This window comes from Takifugu rubripes, chromosome 9 (genome assembly GCF_901000725.2).
Source record: "Takifugu rubripes chromosome 9, fTakRub1.2, whole genome shotgun sequence".
NCBI lineage: Eukaryota > Metazoa > Chordata > Actinopteri > Tetraodontiformes > Tetraodontidae > Takifugu > Takifugu rubripes.
In genome coordinates this window covers 11686931-11710629 of record NC_042293.1, presented here as the reverse complement: position 1 = coordinate 11710629, position 23699 = coordinate 11686931, and the positions used below count along the sequence as shown (strand labels likewise).

The 23699-nt window shown below is 42.9% G+C and overlaps 1 protein-coding gene and 1 long non-coding RNA gene across 6 annotated transcripts in view; one reads left to right on the top strand and one right to left on the bottom strand.

Annotated features, from left to right (window-relative positions):
* The window catches only part of kcnq1.2 (potassium voltage-gated channel, KQT-like subfamily, member 1.2), a 104491-nt gene that overhangs the window by 70646 nt on the left and 10146 nt on the right, over positions 1–23699 (top strand). The gene's annotated exons all lie outside the window — the stretch shown is intronic.
* On the bottom strand, positions 7542–8815 carry LOC115250946 (uncharacterized). Of its 2 annotated transcripts, none has more exons than XR_003889463.1 (3): positions 8777–8815; positions 8137–8217; positions 7542–8014 (listed from the first exon to the last, which is right to left on the bottom strand). It is a non-coding gene; the product is annotated as an uncharacterized lncRNA (long non-coding RNA). The 2 variants fall into 2 exon arrangements; XR_003889464.1 differs by lacking the exon at positions 8777–8815 and adding an exon at positions 8416–8465.

Below are 23699 nucleotides of genomic sequence, written 5' to 3'. Positions count from 1 at the left end.
ATCCCGTTGAGCTTGAGGATCCTTATTATTGTTATAGAGTTTCTGTAATTTTATAATTACACTTGCTTATTTCCAAATGTTTCCATGGTGATGTATGCAGTTGTATGAGGTTCTTGTGTAAAAAAAACAAAACAAATGCGCTCACCATCTTTGGTTTTAGCTACAAACAAAACAAAGCATAGATGTTTAAATGTAATTAAAACCAATTCCTTGTTGTGTCCCTTATATTGCATGAACGTACAGCTAAGATAAGTATATGTGTTGATTTAATCAAACACTAAGCAGCAAGAGTCAAGTAGTCATTAGCTGGTTGCTTGCTAGATGGACTTTTGTTCTTCGCGCATGACTGCAGTTAAGTCATCGTGTTGTGTAATTCCGGAGTTGCATCACCCTCGCCGGTGGCTCATAATAGTAAATCCAAAAACACACAAAGAAATAGACGTCACATTCGAATCACTCCCCCACGTGAGGACAGGAGGAGTTATTCATCAGCCACGGTGTGTGTGTGTGTGTGTGTGTGTGTGTGTCTGTGTCTGTGTGTTCCCGTGCCTTTCTCAGAACTCACCCCTAGTCAATTTACAACTTCTAGTGACAAATTCCCGTTTTCCACCAACCGTTCCCCAGTACAACACCAGTCCCTGACTGGTCCCACTGCACATTATGTCGCCGTTGACTGAGTACAATTTTATTCTCTTGACCAGCCATTGTCAGCGAATCACTTCAAGATGAATTTATCTTCAGTTGACTGAGGGAGACTCGGCCATTGTGTGTCCTGTACAGGAACAGACAGTGATTTATCACACGCAGACAAAGACATATAGCTCTAAGCACACATCCACTCAGACACACACGAGGATGGAGTTGATTAATCACCAAAGTGTCTAACCCCAAACTCTCAAGATTGAATTCTCCAGGAGCAACCTGGAAACGAAGATGGATGGACCTCCGTGACACTGTGTTATCTTTCTGTCAGACGCACTTGATGAGAAATACCCAAACGACAAGCTCAAACAGTGGCCGGTGTCTCGCTTCTGCGTGGCCTTTCAGAGCGAAGGTCCACTCTGCTGATTTGCAGTGAGTTGCTACCAACTTTTAGCGAAACTGTATTGTCTTTTCTCAAGGGAACCCATAGAAAAGGAATTAAACTGACGTGCTTTAGCGTCACATATACGGCCTCAGACCTTTGAATGTTTAACCCAATAATCCAAAACTCAAATCAATCATTACAGCCACCGTTGACATATTTATTTTGTTTACCATCAAGAAAAACAATTATTGAACTGTTGCTGCATCACAATGAGGTTTGAAGCAATTTAAAAGGCTGCTAATGCACATTAACATCACGGATGCTGTGATGAACAATACAATAACGATTTGAAATGTTCTTGAGCACATTGTTTCCACGTTTCCACAAGTGTAGCCCAACTTTGCTTCCTTGGTTGTAGCAAAATGCACATTGACTTTTCAAAAGCCTGTGTGTGTTTTTATTGCCAAATAATAATTTAGTCATCAAAGTGGTATTTATTTGTTCTTGGCCTGTGGTGAATGGAAAACCATCAGCAGTATCTAGTGACAGGAACACCTTCTAATGTACCCTCCAGACCTGCACGGACATGTTTCTGTTCGACACATCATTGTTTGCGTTGCTCTGAGTTCCGTATATGAACCATAGATCACGCTCACTATGTGGTTGAACTCATGCCGCTACATTAAGGCATACACACCATCTTGTGTATATCATGCTTATATCATGTGTGTATGTTAAAGAATGCATGCCTTGACCGTAATAGCCTCTCAATTAGGTAAGTATGCTGTAAATTGCAGCAAGGCCAAATACTGGGAATACTTGAGGGCCAGCACAGACTGTTATGTTTGTTAGGAGTCCATCTGTAAGGCATTTAGGGCCCCTCGTCTTTAAAAGCACAGCTCTGAGGGGGGCTAAGTGTGTGTGAGTATGACTGTGGGCGCATTTGTTTAGACTGGTCCGATCCAGACTCTGCAGAGGGCTTTAGTGATCATCACCCAGTAAACACACACTCACATACTCTATATATATATTTATAAATTAGGTTAGATATGAAAATATTAGGGAATGTCCAGTGATCCAGGGCAAGTACACACAGATACACACACTCACACCCTTTCACAGTGCAGCATAAGTCTGTATGTTATTTTTATTTATTCCTTCATTTATTTCTTTTGCAGCATATTTTTATAAATATTTTAAATCCTGGGTATTTTTCAATCAAATCTAATAATATTCTTTGTTTTAACGATGTGTTGAAAATATTTCATGTTATAGTAAAATAACTATCTTTTTAAAAAAGCTATTACTCTGCATGATTTTTAACAAAAGACATCTAAACTCCGCCTTGAAAAAAAAGGAACTAAATACACAACAATATTTCTGTTTTACTTATAGAAATTTTTGAGGATGTTTGGTGTATTGTAGTATTGTAGTTGACATCAAAATCTATCCAATTATATTCAACCCTATTTTTTTTTCTGAGAAAAGTCGTGCCAGTACAATCACATTCAAATAATTATTCTTAAATGCGCCTTCTGAAACGTCCTGATGCAAAAGTAGATTTGCATTTTTTTCAGAAGAGTAAAAAAAAAAAAAGAGTAAAAAGTGGGGGAAAAAAGGCCCTGTTTTTGGAAAGCTCACACTTAAATAAAATAGTCACTTTAGTGTGATGAATAAAACATTATTTTGTCATATTCTCCCATCGCTCATGTGCTCAGTTGGTGGCCTTCGTAGCTGCGTGTGTGACAGTGGAACTGTGGTCAGGCTGTACCTTTACCCTACTTCCTCCTCCTTCCTCCTCTCTGGGCAGTTTTGTTTTTTCATATTCTTCAACCTTCTGACTTTCCTGATGTTCTCCCCCTTTTCTCCCCCTCGCCAGAAACGCTGACTCGGCTTCTGTCATCCCCACCGCCCCCCACCAACCCCCCGATTTTTGTTTTCCAGCGCCTACACCTTGCTGTTTTTATCGAAAGTCCCCTTTGCCCTTATTCCCAGCACCTCTCTGCGGCCCGAGAGCTCTCTGTCTGTTGTTGTGCCGCGGTTTGATATATGTGTGTATTTGGCCACAGCGAGCACAGCGGGGAACCAGACTGATCGGGCCGGTCTAAACAAAGAGAGGAAACTTGGCAAAGGAAACACACATGCACTCAGACACATTCACAAATCCTGGAACGCATGCTGGAGTGGTCCTACTATTACTGCCCTGTGCTTCACATACAGAACCTCCTGCGTGCCTGAACTTGGCCTTGGCATAAAACAACCCGGCGGTTCGTTTTTCTCTGCTGATTTAATCTCTTACTGCAATCCTACACACTGATTCACGCAGAATTAAATACAAAAGGAAGAAATCTGTAGAGGTGTGTTTGAGGGCTGCTGGGACTCTATATTTTGTCCAAAAGAACCTCTATTTGCAGGCATATATAGAGGTGGATTGCCACAAAAACCCAATGAATTGATTGTAACTTGCTTTGCACTATTGTTTATATCACTTTGAACATACTTTTTATACTATGAACATCTCCATAAAGATATTTTGCCGTGAAAGCGCAGAAGTACCAAAATCTTTGTAAATACCAGAAAACACCTAAATTACTTAAAAACATTTATTTAAACACACATTTTACTGATTTTCCACAGATCCCGCAGCTTGCGCTACCCGACAGTCCACCCAGCCCAGGCTGGTCTTTCTCACGTTGACACTCCCCACTGCTGATGTGGTATCTTTATACTGCCGCGAACTCGATAGCATTTAGCGAGCGGCGTGCTGCTGGGTTAGATAGGGCACCAAGAGCGGCACATTGTTTTGTAGTTCCATCCAGCCGTAAATCATGTTCCGGCCGTGCGCTGGGGATGCAGCCCCTGGCAGCTCCCAGACGGCCTTTGGCTCTGGCTCCCTTCTCTTAGCGCCACTCTCTAATTTCAGAGCGGGGACCCTGCCTACTACTGTGCCTTTACCGCATTCCCTCAAACCAGAGACGAACAGTCTGCCTGCGTGTCTGGCAGCTCGCACTCCCTCTCTGCCTCCTTCTGCCTCTCTGCCCTGAGTCAGTGTATCACTCTTTCCCTCGCTGCCTGGTATTTGCCTACCGAGTATCCCCCTTCTTTTCTTCTGTCTCTGTCTGGTTCTGTGCCTTCAGGATTATAGGTCTGCAGTCTTACTCACAGCATGTAAATCACATTGTGCCCTGCCACTGTCTCTCATCAGCTCACTCCCGCTCCTTTCCCTAGTCTGTGTGCATCTCTCTAGCACCCACTGCGGGCTTGTAAGGGCCGTAAGTACCCAAGCTACATTTCCATTTTAATTGCACAAGCCTGGGATATATTTTTTGCACGTATGTTTTATTGTTTTGGCTGCATGCCCTCACTACTTTCAGTTAGAGCCTCCTGCTAATATACTCCTACGTAGTCCAGTTCATTATCAGCAGGGAGATGTTAGCAAATTTAAAAAGGTTGCAAAAGGGTCAATGTACAGTTCATGAACAGTGGTCTGTATTTTATTGGGGCCTGTAGTCTCACTAACACACAGCACAAACTAGCCCTGGAGCCACCCTGTGTTTGGTGCTATTAAATCAGCCTATGCTACCTGGAACAGTAAACCAGCTGTGAATAATGCCAAGCAGTGTAAGGTACGCCAGAAGCCTTGGGTGTAAATGCCACTGCAATTAGGTCAAGTTTGTGCCCAGAGAGAATACTCAGAAAACGTGAATAGGCCTGAAGCTGTACGCCTGCTTGTGTGTATTCTTCAGATGCGTATTTATAACACCTGATTAACGTGAACTCCATAAATCTGTCAATCATTTCTCGGCTTAATCCTGCTGGTTTCAGATCCTCTCAAGCATGTCAGTGCTTCCGTAGTTTGGCCCGTTTCACCCACTCACAGGACTGAGGACTATGACACACAAAGCTAATATTTAGCAGCCACTCTGATTTGCCTCTTGAATTTCACTCTGTCTTTTGCATCACTATAAGAATTTATGTCCTTTAAACGATTAAGGATTTTTATAGCAGCAGTCAGTCATGCCCTCTGGAATCCCCTATGGGGCAATTAAAGCAATGCATGTTTCAGTGGTGCCCAAGTCTTTACAGTCCACACAGGACTCAGGTCTATATGGACAATGGATAAAATCAGGAAGCAGGTAAATAAGTGAGTGGTCAGCTGGAACAGTGTGCACACACACTGAGTGTTGACATTATGAAAGGACACTCATCCTGGAGCTGTTAAGAAGCCATCATATAAAAGTATATCCCCAGGCAATGCCGCTAATCTAAGCTTCAAGGTTTAGGTCTAATCTGAGCAGCCATTCAAACCCTTCATGTTGAAACTGTAAAATCTGTAGCTCTCATTAAAGGAGCGGTTCTGTTCTGCTGTGGTCGAGGGATTCAACGAATTGGGACCCTTCGACCATTCCTGAAAAGTGAAAAGGGAGAGAAAATATGGTAAAGGCATTTGCATTCACCAGTGAAGCTTCACCAAAAAATATGATGTTTACAGGTCCAAAAATTCACTCTAGGTCAAAGATAGTGTGTGGAAAAAGAATTTTGACTATCCAAAAAGTCCAACCTTTAATCCAGAGACCAACTTTCCTGTATGCTCTTTTTTTTGAAGTACCAATAATAAGATTGATGTGAATAGACTAAATATTTAGGGCTTAAACCCCAAAAATGAAACAATCACACATTGCAAGCTGGGGGACTGTTATTAAAGGTGGGCTTTGATACGGCAAGTTCTTATCTCATATTTGACATGGAGATTTTTTTTTTTTTTGACTATTCGTGCGCGCAGTAAATACACTCTTTGCACGGTCTAACATCCCCTTTCTCTCTGATTTCAGGCTTAGACAGAAAAGAGATAGACTCTAACCCTCAGATAAGGATACATCAGGAGGCATGCATTAGTCTGCAGATCTTTCCACCGTGTGTCTTCTCCATGACATACTGCCGAGAAAGAGAGAGGCCAGGAGTGTCTGAGTTGGCCTGATAAACTGAGTTGCCGTAAACCTCAGACTTACTTAGAGGATGAAAAAATAGGTCACGTTGACTGGGATTTCATATCTAGAGGAGAAACTCTGAGGAACCCCCAGAGAAGAGTGATGGATGGACCGAGGTCAGGGGGATAAGAAGAAGAGGTATTTAAAAAACACTCACACTGCGCTATTCTGACCAACCAACCCACCTTATAGAAAAATGACCCGGTAAATACACAAACTGGAGGGGTGCGCACATCATTAGCTAGGAAGTATGACATCATGCATTCCTGTGGGACCAATCAAGTGATTTAGAAGTGTGATTGTTTGGGGCATAAAAAAAAACTGCTTTAACACAATTTCATGATTCAGAGCAGCTTGAGGTGAGAAGGGAACACTGAAAGGTCAACCGTTGTCATTCTCAGTCCACTGCTGGTCAAACAGCCTGTGTCTGAGGGTCAGAGGTCATCTCAGCAGGCCGGGCAATTACACCCCCTTCTCTTGCCGTCTGTGCGACCGCGTTCTTGCCCCCTGTCAATTCTTCTCAGCTGACAGGAGGTTGCGCTTGACGCAAGAAGCGATAGGGAAAGTAGCGAGTTTCCTTCAGAGGGGGCAGGGCAAGAGGGCAGCCCGGTGCGGAGATACGGCGTGCGTGCAGTACGTGTGTTTACGTGCGTGTTGTTGGATGTCAACTTGTGCTTGTGCACGTAGCTATTTTTGACTCCGTATCAGCAGTACACCTACGTTCAGCTCATTCAGTAACTTGACATTGGCTTCGTGCCACTTTGGAGATTTGCTGCCTCAGCGCGATTGCTCCCCTCCCTTTTCCTCTGACACCCCCCTCACCCCCCTCCCCCCCTCCCACACACTCCTACACAAATGCCCTCCTCCCGCCCCGCTCCAACTTCCCTGATCTGGTAGGGAAAATCACTCCCCTCCTTTCCCTCGTCTCTCCAGCTCCACTTCCCGCACACACCGTTCACTCTTCTCCTCCCGCTCTGAGGAGGAGCGCGGGCGGTAAATGTTGACTCGGACTACTGTGGGAATTCAGGTAGCGTGCGTGCGTGCATGTGTGCGTGCGCACGGCACAATATGGCCCCTCCCAACAAGCCAGTTCAGTATCGGTCATCTGTTGCAGAAGCTGCTCAGGCTGTGCTGTCATTGCAGCGACAGCACGCCGCGGCAGATGGCCGCCAAAATATCAAAACAATCTCTTCTTAACTCTCATGAGACACGTCTTTGCTCTCACGCAAAAAATGGCTTTAGTAGAAGATAATTACACTGTTAAACTCGGGCTTTTTTTCATTAGTGATTCATTTGTGATTTTTTTTTTTTTTTGAGTGGTGGGGGGTTTACGGATTAATTACATTTTTTATAATTAAACATATTTTTAATAAGCCTAATTAAACACTTAATTACAAAATAATGCTCCAACAAATGTTAAATACACTTGATCAAAATAACTGCTTTATCAATATAACTGCGAGTTTATCTTCACTCAGCAGTGAATTAATATAGAAATATAGAAATATTGACTCCAGTCCCCCTCCAATGGTGCTTGAATGTTGCTTTACCATATATAAATATTTATACAATGGCCTAGAATGGACAAACAGATTTGAATCCGAACGTGTTAATATTAGTCGCCAGCTATCATCTATCACTTCTGCAGGATAGAAACTAAATTCACATGCGGTTGTCAATTTCTAAATATAACAACACTAACAAACCCTGCAGTTGAAATATTGATGTAAGAAGTTATATAAAACTCTATTTCTTTTCCTGCTAACTGTCAGCTACCTGCTCAAACAGCGTGATAATCACAAAACACATAAAGCAACCTGAGGACACCGCCTTCTTCTAATTTTAGCTGTTGCTTTCAGGGGCGGCCACAGGGAATCAAATGTCTCCATCCAACATTGTCCTTTGTAACCTCTTCTGTCCTCTCGTCTTCCTCCAGGCCTCCCTCCTGGCGCTTCCAAACTCAGTGTCCTTTTACCTTTATTTTCACCATAACTTCTGCCTTTTGAGTGAGAGGAAGAAATACAGAGCCATCACAATGACTGTGTTCTTAATTTCTCCATAAATAAAATGCTGTCAGTTTCGTTTTGACAGTTTTTCAACTGTTTCTTGAAACCAACTCACCCAATGAGACCAAGCATTGTGGTATATTTCCTCACATCAGGTGTGTCCATTGGGTAGAGGAAGCTTTGGAAACCTTGCTGCCTTTTGCACAAAAAGTGGTCATGAATTCCTCTTAAAATGGGTGGGGCTAAATTACATAACATCAATTTTCCATTGCTTTTTTTTCTATTGTCATTCTTTTCCCGCTCTCCCACTTGGCCATTGAGGTTAACCACCACTTGTATTACACAACATTACAACTCATCAACAATACACCGGGCAGAAAGAAAAGCAACCCACACTTGTCTCCTTTCTTGCTTTCTCTTGCACTCTTGTGTTTTTCCCTCTTCTCTCTTTCTTTTTTCAACCAAATCACAAAAGAAATTGACCAAAAACAGTGAAATGCCTAGAAACCCAATATGGACTCCACCCTGGAGATTACACAGTCATCTCAGCCAAGCTGCCTTGGAATAACAGCCTGGCCAACCTTCACTCTTGCTTTGCCTGCATGCATTTGTGTGGAGTTTTGACTGTCTACATAGTATTTAAATCTTTTGTATACCTTTGCATTATCATGAAAGCTAAACCATATGTGGATTTGCATGATTGTGTGTGTCTTTGACATGTGGTTTATTCAGCCTTTTCACAAGACAAGTCTGACCTCTAGGTGGCACTAGTGAGAGCCTGTGATTGTGAGAATGATAACGCTAAACAACCTAAATTATGTTGTATAATGCCATAATAAATTGGAATAGGCCAATAAATTTGCCATAAAACTGTCCTCTGTTACATGTGTCCTTTACTCCTTTGATGCCGGTTAACTTAAAACCTAGTCAAGAAGACTTTAATGGCAGGAAGGCTTTACTTTTGGTTTATTTGGGTTTTTTTCTGTGCAGTGTGGTGGCTATTATCAACCTTCCAAGGCAAATTTACTCAATGTGCAAATGTGAATATGGAATATATATGTGCAATGATGTTAATTTACTTTAAACCAACTGTATCCATTTTACAATTCAGTAAACCTTTGAAGTTTAAATACATAAAGAGGAAGTCTTTGGGGGGGGGGGGGGGGGGGGGCAATGTTTGTAATGTTTATTCTCAGTACCAGATTTTACACATTTATGAATGAGTGCTACTCTTAGCTTAAGAAACTCATCAAACGTTTTCTTTTAATTCTATTTCCTCACCTTTGCATCAGAATTTTCTTTTAAAAATTATTCCAACCTTTGGTATTTAAAGCGTTTTTATTATTGCTACAAAAAAAAACCAAATAGTGGTTCAACTCAAAAATCTCAACTAAATTAAACTGAATGTTTTGAGGTGACATTATTTGACAGTCAATCTATTTAATGTCCAGCCATAAAGCATATACAGTTGAAAAGGGGCAATGGCTATTTCCATTTGGGTTTCTGAGATTGTGGTGCCCAGAGTTTGGAAAGCTGGATCCAATCTGAGGTCAGTCAGGCTGTGGTGTTCGAGGCTTCTCTAATGCTAGGGCTCAAGGACTGTAATGCCTGTTTCTGGTCCACAACTGGGGCAAATGCACTGATTGTTTCCAGCATGTAAGAGTTAATGAAGGGGTGGTGGTCATCTTGATACCCACAGACACAGGCACACAATGAAGACTATCCTGTTACTGAATATTCATCCCTGCATATGCGTGCATGTGCATGCATGTGCACTTTCACTGGCTCCGTCTATAGACCGCAGGGTCACTCTGAACTAGTGGCTGATTGGTCACTTTGAGGACACACACTCACAAATCTACACACGCACGTAAACATGTGAGCATTTACTGCTGGTTTTTGAAGAGATTTACTAGACACACACCTTAATCTAAATCCACACATCCAGTTCCCGGTATTGTGTTAAATGCACGGCACACCAGGAGTCTTTAAGTGAAACCACGTGCAGCTCAGTCCAAGCAGATCTGCTAAATCTCTGTCAAGAGGTGGTTGAGTCATGCCAGCATTAGCTGTCTAATCATGCAGTGTATCACAAGATGTGGTGTGACAGGTCTCGAGAAGAAAGGGTGACAGCTCATACTCAAATATTCTGTCTCACAATTATCAAGAGGAGAAGTATTTTGGGGAAGTACAACTCTTTATAGCAACACCAAGCTTCTTAAAGTTTTGGGCTTTTTCGTTTTCCCTTGTGGCTTACTCACAACCTCACATGAGCCTTCACCATTTGGAATCCGAATACATAAACCCCAGCGTAACAAATAAATATTGATATATGCCCGTGTAGTTTGCCAGTCATCCAGGATATGGTAATAAAAGTGCTTTAGCCCGAAGTCAAAAGCAACAGGACATTGCTTGATGAGTGCTATTTTATCTGAAAGGATTCCCAAGTTCTCAAAAACTGATGTTTTAACCTGTAGTGTTGAAAAGTCTTCAAGATCATAAAAGAAGGCCAGTTGCCTTTGACCCATAGTACTTTTGCACAAATACCAAATCGTTTCTAAAGAGCTGAGATTTTTAAATGGCTTTTTTTTTCTTCTTGTGCTTTCACCTCTTTGGATGTTCAGTCTTTAAGGATGCCCATTAAGCTATCAGCAAAGCTTTATCACTCTTTGTGTTGGTAAAGCACTGCCATGAAATCGAGGGTGCGTTTTCCCACGCCTTGTGCACATATGTTAAGATTTTCCCGTAGATCAGCCCCTTCCTTCCCAGCCAAATGTCCAGGAGCTGGCGCTGCACAGAATTCTCTGTTCATGTCTGTATGGTTCCTGCACACTCAGTGGTCATTGATACTGAGCAGATAGTCTTCTCTATCTTTTAATCCATCTTGGCTCAATTTGATGTGTAAATTGTTTGCACAAAATGTGCAAAGTCTCTGATAGGTCAAATCTGCTTTGGTCTAACTTCAGGGGTAGCAATAAATCATCTGCATGGGTTATTCTCCATCCCTACAGCACTAGTCACAGCACTGGTTATAGATTAACCAGCCACGCGACCATTTGGTCCTCTCGCTCCTGATGTCACCAACAACATTTATTACAGCGTAAACACCTCCTGGGAGGAGAGGCCAGCTTAAAATATCACCCAATTAGACTTCCTTGGGTTATACATAAAACCAGTCAGGGCGGTGGAGCAGTTAAGGCTCCCTAGTTATTCAGTTACTAATGTAAATATTAAAATTTCAAACTTTTTCAAAGTTTCTCCTTAATGACTAAGAAACAAAAGGACATAAAACACCATCCTTTAAATTAGACCTAACTACCTGATCCTATCAGTTATTAATGACTTTATGGCCTTTGAGTTGAATGAGTTTAGATTGTTTAACGATTATTATTCATTAACTCTTGCAAGGCATCGCTGCCAACCATTTATCAGGCCATAAAGCACCCAACTGCTCAAAAAAATATATTGACTCATTATTTATAACAGCACTTGGACTACTTTTGGCACAATCGTACTTTATTTTACATTTCGATTACCAATGATAGTTTTGAGGCCAGTTTGCATAAAAGAATGCATTATTACCAGTTAACAAGAGCAAGGCGGATATAACCAGAGAACATCTTTGCCAGATTTTGTGCCTGTCTCCGTAAAGCTTGCCAGAATTGGCCACTGAAACTTAAGACGTGTTTGGACACTGCATTTACAACTGCCTCAGATGAGGCTGCTGTGCACAGGAAGTCATGCAGCATAGAGAAAAAAAAAGGTTAAAAACAGGGACAGAGATTAGAAATAGATTTCCTAGGAGCTCACAATTGATCCATTATAACAATGTTGTTTAATAAGCTCATGAAGAAAGAAGCAAGGATATAACAAGAGAGCTTTAGGGGAACAAAGCACTGGAGCTCTTTGTCATCTTTTATTTTTTTCTTCAGGTTTATTATTTGCATGCTGTCAGGTTTTTGCAGCACTCCAGCTCTGTATTTGCATTGAACATGCAGTGGTTTTGCTAATCACCCGCGATCTATATACACATAACAGGTTTGCATAGACATATTCTTTGCATATCAATAGATAATTTGTGTCTCATCCACATTTCCAGACAGTGAACCAGAACCTCCACCGATGAAGCCCTGGTGTGGGTGTGGGTGTGTGTGTGTGGGTGTGTGTGTGTGGGTGTGTGTGCTTAAAAACACATAATTGCCCAAACATGTCAATGTATTTATATTTATGAGTGTATTTTGTCAACTGAGTCACATCAGTTAAGAGTGACACTAACGCACACATCTGTTAACCATTTCATGACCATTAAATCATTAATCACTGTACGGGCGCGGATATGATCTGCCCCCCAGCTTAATAAATAATGTCATTTCAGTATTGAGTCAGTCATGAGGTCACTGCAGATCCAAACATGGCTTCTGGCCTATTTTCACTGAACTCCCACAATCGTGGTTAGTTTTGTCTGAGCCATGTCAGTAGATTTTTATTGAAAGAAAACAACATGCACCAGAAAATGGACTCCTCTTTGTGTTTTTAATTGTATTCCCTGCTGTAAACATGTGTTTGTCTATCCCACAGACTTTCCGATGCTGACTCAAATTCCAGACACTTTCTCTCCCTGTTGTCCCTTTAACAAGTTGGCAACATTCTTATGACCATCGTGTACTCATTGTCCTTTGTGATGGTAATGACTGTGCGTCACTTGAGCTTTGTAGATTTTCCCACTCTCTCTGGGCTTGTTTATTTCTGGGGTTTGTCCTCAAAGCAATTTGCAGGTTGGGGGAAAAAAAGAAACAAAAAGGGGCTTGTTAGGAGCTCACAATCGATCGATTATAGCTGCGTTGATTGATAGACTCGTTTAGAAAGAAACAAAGACAGAAAGTGATAACAAGAGAGCGGGGGCAGGAGGTTATGACGCCTTGGTTCGTCATCTCCTCCGCTTTTACACTTGAATGAGTATTCATGTCCTGTTTGAGAGACAAGCGCTGCAAACACTTAAATATGAAGCATTAGACTTTTCTGACATCAGATATCATCATAATTAGTCCTAATTTGCTCATATTTTGATAATCTTAACTCTGGCTGAGATGCGTGCACTTTCTCAGCGGTTGGGTGAATAGATTGCTTTATATCTTATAGACTCAATATGGCATTTGCCATCCTTTCTCTCCAATTTGGGACTATTATAGAATAAAAATACAGTAGGTAATCCAGGCTGATATGCCTTTGTCTTATTCAGTCAAGTTTGCAACAGTTTTCTTGCAAAGTTGGAAACTCCCACAGAAACTTTTGAGGAACATCTTGAAGTAAAACTATGGTGCTGCTGCTGAGCCACAGAATGTTTTGGGTTTTTCTTTTCCCTGCAGCTCTTGCACCACAACCCAGACCAGTATCACATTCCCTCTGTCCATCATTGGCACAAGGCCCCCGCTTAGCAGCAGAGAAAGTCCTCAGGGTCAGTTCATATAATGGACCTAAATGCAGCTCATTATCCTGATAAGGCAGGGGCGGTGGCCGGGCAATGGCCGCCTGACTGGCTGGATGACAAGCCACACAGTTTTGACAGGTAGACAGAGGCAGACACAGCAGTGGCAGCTATCTGATGGACCCAGCCGACAGATCCAGTTCCACTGGCCTGCCGCTGTGAGGCCGTGGAAGGGGTTGGAAATGGGACGCTGCACAGCCACACAATGATATGTCTAGTTCTGGCTCTGTGATGGCACGTTATGAATATGAAAATGCAAATTACATGTTAGGACAACATGAAACATCTGCTTCTATTATTGTATTTTCAGGACATCGTATAGGTACTCAAAGATTCAGTTACAGGTAGATATCAGTCACACATCTATCTTCAGCCATTAACACCCCCCCCCCCCCTTCTCTGCCCTGAATTTTGTCTGTGTGGGTGTCTTCCACTTTTCCACGTTTCTTTCTTTGTACGCTGCTGGCGTCTGTGGTTGTCACCCTGATGGAATGTGTTGGTTTGCATTGATATGCCCAAGAGGAGCATATTGGGCAGATGCTGAATTTCCATCCAAGAGAGGTTTTCAGTGTGTGGGATAGGTGCCTCCTTTGGTTATTTTTAGGCTTATGTTGCTCCTTTTTTCCAGCGCCATGCCAACAGATAACCAGAATTTGCACACCTCAAAAATAACCTTTCAGTTCCACCTATTCTTTCACACACACTTAGCCCGGGGGGCGAAGAATAAACAGTAACTAAATCCGTGAATAGAAACTTACACCTACACACACTGGACCCTGCTCACTTTACTGGTATTCACACTTTAGTGGCTTTCACGATGGATGCTGTTTTATCATGTTTCAGCATAATTGCTCATTGTTCATGTTTCATAAAGTCAGCAATTTGCCGTCTTTGAGAGTGAAGACACCTTATCCAGGTGCACACACACGACTGTGAATCCACCTCGCGTGTCTTTTTGAAGAACCTCAGACTTTTAAACTTTTTTTAAACATGTTTTATTGCTTCTTCTAAGGCAGCGATCTCATGTGGTTTCCGTTTTGTTTTTTTTTAATATTCAGGAGACGCTCTTCTCTCCACAACTTCACGAGATGAAAAATATGTAATTACAGCTCCCTCTCTCAGACATTTAATTACCTCTGAATGCTTTTGGTTTTCTCTCTCGTACCACCGAGCGGCACAGAATATCACATAAACTATTCTTTTATTTCAACTTGAATGCATGCCAAGGAACACATCGAAGCATCACCGCTCCTCTCAAATTAACTATGTCTGCTGTTTCATGTTGTCAGTATCACTTATGTCAACAAAGGTTGGAAGGGTTATGCTATAACCTGTTAAAATCTGTAGGGTTGGATGCAACTGGCTCAGGAAACGTTATTGAAGTTTGACAATTCTGTTAACACTGTTGTGTGGATCTATGGTGCAAATCGGTGCTCATGGTGCAAATTGGGGGTATGTTTAGATGAAATTGGCTGGTGGGACAGATGTCAGCAACACAATCGCATAGTGTTTCAATATGACAGAAGTGGTCTGCATGCTCTATATCTCACTTATATACATACACACACAAAGCACCCACCTCTTTTTCTCACTCTGAACTAGCTCCTTGTTCACCTCTGATGAGAGAGGTGGGGGAGGTAGAAAAATGGCCAAAAGAGACAGAGAAATGCGAGAAAAGGGTGAGAGTTGACCTTTGGGTCTCAATGAAGCGAGCTCTGTAAGTGAGGGGGCGGGTGGCTGAACTAAGTGGCTGATTCATTTCCCCAGAGACCCCCTTCCCCCAAACCTGCACTCACAGAAAAAACATACACAGACACATGCACACCCTCTCCCTTGTGGATGGGTCCAGCGATCCAGGTGCTGGTTTCTACAGAGATGGCAACATGGCCTCTATTGACCCGCAGGGAGCGCCGTAAAGGTGAAAGGTCACGGCGGAATCCACCCACTGTCTGTCCCTGTGTGTTTTTGGCTGTGAAGACCACAGGCAGAGCCTCAGGAAATATGGCTGCCACCATGCCCTGCCTGACCTCTTGTCATTTTTTCATCTGTTGACAACAGAAACAGATTGGGAGAAATGAGAAATTTAAGCTAGCAAAGTTCAGAAGTTTAGCTGCAAATGAGCCTGCTGGTCCTGAAAAAGAAAGATGAGCAGTTCCTGGAGGTGATACCTCTCCCTAAAGCATATATAAGTTATAAAAAAAATCAGAGATTACACTCCAAACTTGGCTTGGCCGCCAAAAAGAGCAGAATAGCTCTGTTTGTTAGTTTGTAGCTTTGACAGTTACACATTTCTGAGGCCACCTTTCTGTCATCGCTGCATTTAGACCAACGTCAGCATCCCACGTATGAACTTGGCATGCAAATGACCTTCCTCTCCCCAACCCCCCACGCGTCACCTCTCCTCTCCTTCCCCCTCCCTCCACCAGTGTTCCCTTTCAGCTTCAAACTCAGGCACAGCAGCTGCGTTGGTTTGGGTTATGGCGACGGACGCGCAGGTAACAATAGTTCAGCGATCCGCCCTCTGTTATCGGTGCGCTGAGGCAGTTGTCAGCTGAAACTGAGATATCAACGTGACGCTTTGAAAGGAAAGCTGCTGGGCCCTGTTAAATTAGAAATAATGCCTGCTTGCTTCATATTAGGCCTGCAAATGCGTATGCCTTTATTTTTACACAATAACTTGTATCCCACTGGAAACACAGATGTTTATAGTTGTAGAGGAGTCCCTATGCGATCCGTAAATAATGGAACAGTTGGCCAAACAGAAGAATTTTGATATTCTCCAATCCTTATTTGTAACATTTTTGTTCGGTTCATGTCTGTTTCAGGTCTGCAGAGCGACAGGAGGATTCTGATACGCTGCTGTTATGCCTCATATTGAGTCACCAGCACCTGTATTTCTGGGTTCAGTGGCTTCACTTTTGTACCAAGAGAGGAAGTGGCAATATTTACAGTCTTTATAAATGTCAGTGGACAAGCCAGAATGTCACGAGTGTATAAACTGTAAACACAGTTTATTTAAACTGAAACAATAATAAAACAAGTCAGTAAACAGATGAGGAGAAATACGGACTAATGATAGATAATCTGCAATAACCTCAAAAAGTTGGTGAATGAACTCTGTTGAACTTTTATCAGGTTTCTAGAGGGGCGCGGAGGGCAGTTGAATTCTCCCTCTCTTAAATGTAGTGTGACAGTCCTGCTGAATGATGCCCTGCAGCGTGCTGATTTTAACAAGGTGATAAGCAGGAAACATGGAGCATCTGCATTCTAAATAAGTACAGAGACGGAGCGTATCATGCACACACACACACACACACACACACACCAGCAAACACACTTTGTACAGCAAGAGCAAGAGCGGGGGTTTTGAGGATAAAGTGGTATAGATTCACACCCCCGCTACTCCGAGGCATTTCAAACAGAAACCCAAAAGATACTGCTCACAAAGATCCTGAGTGACAGGAAGAAAGGGGGCAAAAGAGGCTCAAAGAGAAAGACAGAGTGGCACCTATTAAAGGAAGAGACAGCGTGTCTTTACTACTTCCTGCCGCCTGGCAGCTGAAGCACAGAGGAAGATCCTTGTCTCCTTCTGCCTCCTTTTAATTACGGCCAATTACAAGGCTAGCACGCCAGGACTTATTACACGGCAACCAGAGAGGCCCCCTTCGATGTGTTTGTGGGACCCAGGTTCATATTATAGTGCTTTAGCGTAGCAAAATTTCCAAGTCTGAAGCTTCGAGGGGCCGTTGCAGTTCTCTTTTTGTGGTTTTAATCAGAACTGAAAGCATGAAAATGCTTTCAGTACCTCCCCCAACAGACAGACACACACACACACACACACACACGCACACACACACTTTAAATGAGAAGCGTGCTTCTAAATTTGAGTGTGATAAGTTGGGTTTTTCTCATACACGTGTGTTGCCCCTCAAACTGCTTTATGGTTCCTGATAATCTCTTTATCTTAACTAATATTGATATGAGCAGTGTTACACTGTAAATTTGATGTGTGTGGAAGGTCAACCTACATCTGAATACAACACATTTTTGTACACACAGTGTGGATGATATCATTGTGCCTACCAGAGGGGGATAGCATTAGATCTGCAAGAAATAATACTCACTTCTGACTTCAGCCATTTGTACAAGCAAGTGACATCATGATTTGGCTGGTCTTATTAAGAGAAGGAGCTGCCATCTTAAGTAGCATCCCTCCACAAATCCATAAATTCACAGACCAATTTCTGTTAACTAACTAACTATCCAATTGATAAACAACACAGCACGTCCCTCCCCCCATTTGGCAGGTGTAAATAGGGCTGATTAAGGCCTCTTTTGGTTTCTTTGTGCTCTGAGTGTTTGGACACCTCCTTGGAATGAAGTGTGACAGCATGGCTGCTGGCGAGTGCCAAGTGTTTGTGCTGATGACACAGATTCAACAGGGGGGGGCTCGGCCTGTGCCAGCAAGAGACAATGCAGCGCGATGTCAAGTGGGCGGTCACTCATTTAGGCCACATCATTCTCTCCAGTCTGTGGGTTTATGGTGGAGCCCCACTTGTTGCGTCCTGCCATTTTTGGACCTGAGTCACAGTAAATGTATTCATACAGTGTTCTTGCATATCAGCATTTAGCGCTAGGCTTTCTTATACAATGATGATTTTTTTTAAATAGTGCTGGTTTTCATATTTCTGTCATAGCATACATGTATTGCATTTATCTATGGATATTGGCATAGAGGCTTACAGTTTTGCTTTCAGGCATTAAGCTTTTGCATACTTGATGCCATGTTAGAGGGATTTAATATGATATGCATGTTAATATAGATAAATGTAGATAGATTTTATTTTTTGCATTTCAATTCCCAGGACTTGAGGGAGACCTGTAACTAACCAGAATTTATCACAGGTCCTCTTACTTTTTTCTTTTTCCCTGTTACTTCTTTCCCTTCCCTCATGCAGCTGAAGACAAAGCACCTTCTGATATTAAATCACATCATCTGTAGCCTCCCTGTGCAGTTGTGGGGTGGAGGGCTTCTTAGACTTTAGAGGGCATTCCGTGCTTCTGATTTATATCTCCTCTCGCTGCATAAAACACATGAATGACTCACAAAAGAGAAACAGTGTTAAATCTCCAGTGAAGGAGGAGACGGAGACACGATGGCTTAAAGAGACCTGTAGAGATTCCCAGTAAAATGTTTAGAGAGCTGTTATTCTTTCAATGGGGTTTAGACTGTTTTTGAGATAAAATGCTGGACTTGTATTGCTGGGATTCTAGTCCAGTGGAATTCTCAAATGAACATCTTCTTCCTCTTTCCAGCGTTCCTTTTTTATATTCCACATCTGGGTTGTCTCCTCGGCGACCATCAGTGTTTTGGTTTTACAGCAGAAGCCCCATTTTCTTCAAAACAAACAACAAATTAGGTTTCACCCCACCCGCCCGATAGTGTGGAAACCGCTCCAACAGGAAGCTCACACCAAACACTAACATGCCTCTGACGTCATGTGCTCATCGCGTCGTCCCATCCTGTCACCGGTTTGAGTCATCTCCCCCAGCTGCATATGCTCACTCTCATATCAGCCATAATCTGCATCATAATTTTGAAATTTAAGAGTCTATTTCCAACCCCCCCCCAACTCTCTCTCGCGCACTATTTGCCACATAAACACACACAAATTCCCCAGACTGAGCTCATCTAATTGGCATCTTATCGGCCATCTTGTAAATGTGTCATTGTTATGACTAGTTTGGTTTCTATTCCCAGCACAGGGTTGACACTGAAATAGAACATTCCCACCGTGCAGTCACTCAAGCATTCTTCCAAACGTTGCTTTCAGTAAGTCGCCGTCATCAGCTCAGCTCGTCCACTGAGCTCATTTGTCCTGCGATGTTCAAAATCCCTGAGATTCCTCTGTAGAAACCAGTGAGTGGTGCCAAGCTGGCATTCCTAATGGGATGAGAAACAATGTCATCGCCAGACTTGTATCTGGATCTGTAAATATTTGGCTTAATAAAACTGTAGATATTTGAAATCTTTTGCAAGTGTGTATTTTCTCTTGGTAAGGATTTATTAACGGCTCTGTTTTTACAGTGCAACCTAGTAAATTTGGAATAGATGAACAACAGGAAATGTTATTTTTTTAATAAACATATCCTTTCTTTTTTAAATAATCATTGTAAGTCATATTTCAACCTTGTTTTCAGTGGCAGAAAATATCATTATCAAACACTGCTCTCATTTTGGCTTCATTCCCTCCCCCCTTTCAACTCTTTAAAGCTCACCTCAAACATGTGGCCCCTCACACACTAATTCTCCCAGTTACTAGTTGAGAACAACAATAAGCCCGAGGTCTTACTGTGTCCCCCTCTCCACCCGGTGGAGCCTTTGATGGGGCCAGGTTGAGTGAGTGAGTGAGCATGGAGCCCAGAGAGCTGAGGGGGAACTCGGGGCAGCGAGCAGCTGTTCTTTTCCGGCATCCCGTAACTCCATCTTGGGACATGAGCAAAAAAAGGGGCCGGCACGTGCCACAGGAGCCTCAGAGGCTCCCCGGCCCCGCTGTTGCTTTTGAACACTCTGGTGGTGCTAACCTGCTTGGTGTTAAGTTCTTCATGGGGCCTTTGAAAAGCGAGATTTTGTACAGGTGCTAGTGCCAGAGTGAGTGTATGCACACACACACACACACACACACACACACACACACACACACACACACACACACACACACACACACACACACACACGCACACACACGATCTTCAGGAATATTTGCACAGGTGCATAAAGGAGACCCCTCCTTTGCCAAATATGGCAGCAGTCCTCTGTGAAGTGCACACCAGCATGCACAGATGAAAAGGGTTACCTCCTCTCCAGCAGGCTTCTACCAATAAAATGATTCTGCTTCATGCATTATTCATTTCAATACTCTCTCCTCTTCTTTTGAATGATTAACCTGGCTCTATCTCTGACCATTTTTGCTCACAGCTTTTTTGGTCAATATTGGAAAGCTGATGCCTTTCAGCCATTATAACTCCATCACAAGTCTGAGCTAACTTGCTTGGTTCATAGCAAATGCCAGAATTTGCCACTGCACCGCACAGGTCAAGAGACCGGCGTGATAAACAAGCCCCTCTCTTTCTTTTTGTTTGGACAAGGATTTATTCCGGAAAAGCCTTCACTCTGTCTTCCTTCCTGAGGTGTTTATTTACACTCGAGCTCCCACAAGCACCTAGCTTCTTTACAGTGTTTGTTTAAGTCATTTCTGTTGTTTTTGGATTTATTTATTTTTTTTAAATAAAGTTTTGGACAATGTTAGTTTGTTTCATGACCTATAAATATTTTTGGACAGGCAGCTGGGCAGACATCCTTCCCATTACTGTTGGTTGACCAATTAGGCAAAGGAAGCTGTTCATGCAGATGGTGTTTGCACCAAGTTTTAATGGTGTTACATTACAAATGAAGTGCAACAATGTCTTTTATTCATATGTTGATTCTTCTTTTGTTTTCAATACAAACAGTAACATGTGATCTACCAAATGTGATAAATATTTAATACTGGGTATGTATAGTCACTTAATTTAGCAAGCAGCACAATCAACAACATTTGTGCCACAAATAAGGGCAAGTGCACCCAAAGTTTATGGCAATTACAGATGTGATTTGACCAGTATGAGAAACGTCACGGGATTGTTGCAGACAGCGGTGTTAGATTTGTCTGTTCATCAGTCTCACAGCTCCATCCTCCTGATGTACGTGTGTGCTGGCAGTAGTCGTCCGGATGTTCAGGGTTGACTACGGAAAGGTTAATCAGGGTCAGAGCTCAGATCTTCTGGCCTTGTTCAGACCCAGCAAAGCATACAGCTCTCTGTTTTCACAATACAGCCTCACCAGCATTAGCACCGTGTCGCCAGACAAGCCGTTGTGCATGTGTGCCTGTGTGTGGTGTGTTTGTGCATTTGAAAGAGTTATAAGATGTAAGGATTTTCGGCATGCAAACGACACATTCACGTTTTCAGCCACATGAATTGGGCCCACACACATCTGAGGGCGATGAGTCTTATTATCCACCTCCTGTCTAAGGGGATATTTTGAGGAAGCACAGGCCAGTGGCTCTCTGCCTACTCATGCCTGTAAGTGACAAAACATAACTGGCCTACTCAGACTAACAATAAAATCGCTGTTTTGAACATGTGTTCACTTCCCCTCTTTTGACTCGCGCCTCTTTGATTGCTTGAACTCAGCCAGTACGGCGTGTTTATGAGCCTGGGCAAGCGCGGATGTAACATATAAAAAAATCAAAGAGGTAAAATTAAATTTTTAAGCAGCTGACCTCGACTAGCATGGCGATTTGTAGAGAAAAGTTAGCCATGCTTGGGAAACCGCCTTTTCTAACAAAAGCAAGTTTACAGGAGACCAGCAAAGACTCAACAAGAAAAGGCCGATATAAAAATCCCAGTGGAATACATCGGGCCGACTCCGCTGGCTCTGTCTGAGTCATGTTTCCTTAGGAGCATGATAATGTGACATCAAACAGTGTGATGTGCAACAGGAAGCCGTGGCCTCTATTGTGAGGCCTTTGTGAAGAGAAGGAGCCCTCAACCACCAGCGTGGGTGGCTCGTTCTTTCTTCTTATCGTACATGCCCATTTGGGAAGAAGTCGCGCAATGTTAAATTAAGCGTTTTATTTGTTAGAGAGAACTAAGGTAGAAATTTTGAACAAATGGGCTCTATAATGTCACTGTAAAGTGGAAAATCTGTGGCACATCAGACATGTGTGGAGTAGTTTCCCTGGATTTAGGCTATTTATGCCTTTCATTTAGCATCAGTGGGCCAAGTGTGCTGATGTGAATGTTGAAATTAAAGTTAACTCAGCAGAACACAAAATTTCCTGCACAGGGCCACATTTCCTACCCCCTCTTGGCCAGCTTACTCTCACATCATGCAAAATAGAGAAGCAGATACGTCAGAGAGAAAACAAGTGGCCATTGGAGGGGGTTGGGGTGGGTGAGTGTTTGTTAAAAGCCTGTCTGTGTGTTTACTACAATCTAAAAATACTACCCTGATGGGTTTGCAGCAGGCACAGGGGGAATGGGGGTCATGCATGTGTGACTGTCGCCCCACTTCCAACAGCTGGAGGCTGGAAGTCTGGGTGTGGGTCTGTGCAACGCTGCTGGGGCGCGACAGGTGGACAAAGAGGCATGTGGTTTAGCGTGTGTACTGTACTTACAGTATGTCTGGCAAAGGGCGTGCTTGGACCCGAGCTTTCTACTGCAGTAGCTCTGGTTTAAAAGACCAGTCCCTCACAGAGCCCGTGTCTCTGGCTCTACCCTGACCTGAATGTTTCCATTTAGATCCCAGCTGAGCCAGCACTGTAAATAAAAGTTAATGACTATCTTGTTGGTGCTGATGTTAAAGATCTGATACAAGTACTGTATTGGTCATTCACAGTGACAGTTTTCTCAATAGGCCCTTATTTTATGTGTGTGTGTGTGTGTGTGTGTGTGTGTGTGTTTGTGGTTCGATGGGTGGGTGGTTGTGTGCTTTTGTACTACATACTGAGTCCCAAAATATGCATTCTATTAGCATTTATGGGAAGTGGGGACATTGGTTGGTGTTCCCAACTTAAATGGACTGTTTGAGGATTAAGACATGGTTTTATGATTGAGGTTAGGATTGGGTTTAGGTTAGGGTCAGGGGGTTCGGTGGCAGGGTTAAGGTTTTGATAAGGAACTGGGAAATGTATTTTTCCTGTAAAAGTCCTCACAAAGACAGAAGTACTAGGACGTTCGTGTGCACACGCATGTGTGCATTGGAAGGTCAGCCTCACACGTGTCTTTCCCCGCGACTCGCCTTTACCCTGATGACAAGAGGCAATTGGCCTTCTCAAATGACACTGACTAGGTACTGTGAGGCAATTGTGCCCACACAGCTGTGCATCTTGATGTTACTCCCTCAGCTCTTTTTTCTGTATAGCTCAGAAGTATCCACTGACCTGCTGATTAAACAGGTTCCTGTTTGTGTTGGGACAATCAGATAAGGAAGAATGTGAGGGCTACAAACAAGGTAATGTCAGCAGCCAGTGCACTTCCCCTCGTCATTATTTGCATACCTGGGATGCTGAGAACAAACCAAAAGGCTGCACTGAGACAGGGTGGCTGCAAGAGAGCAACAATGAAGCAGTCAGTGTAGAGGAAGCACT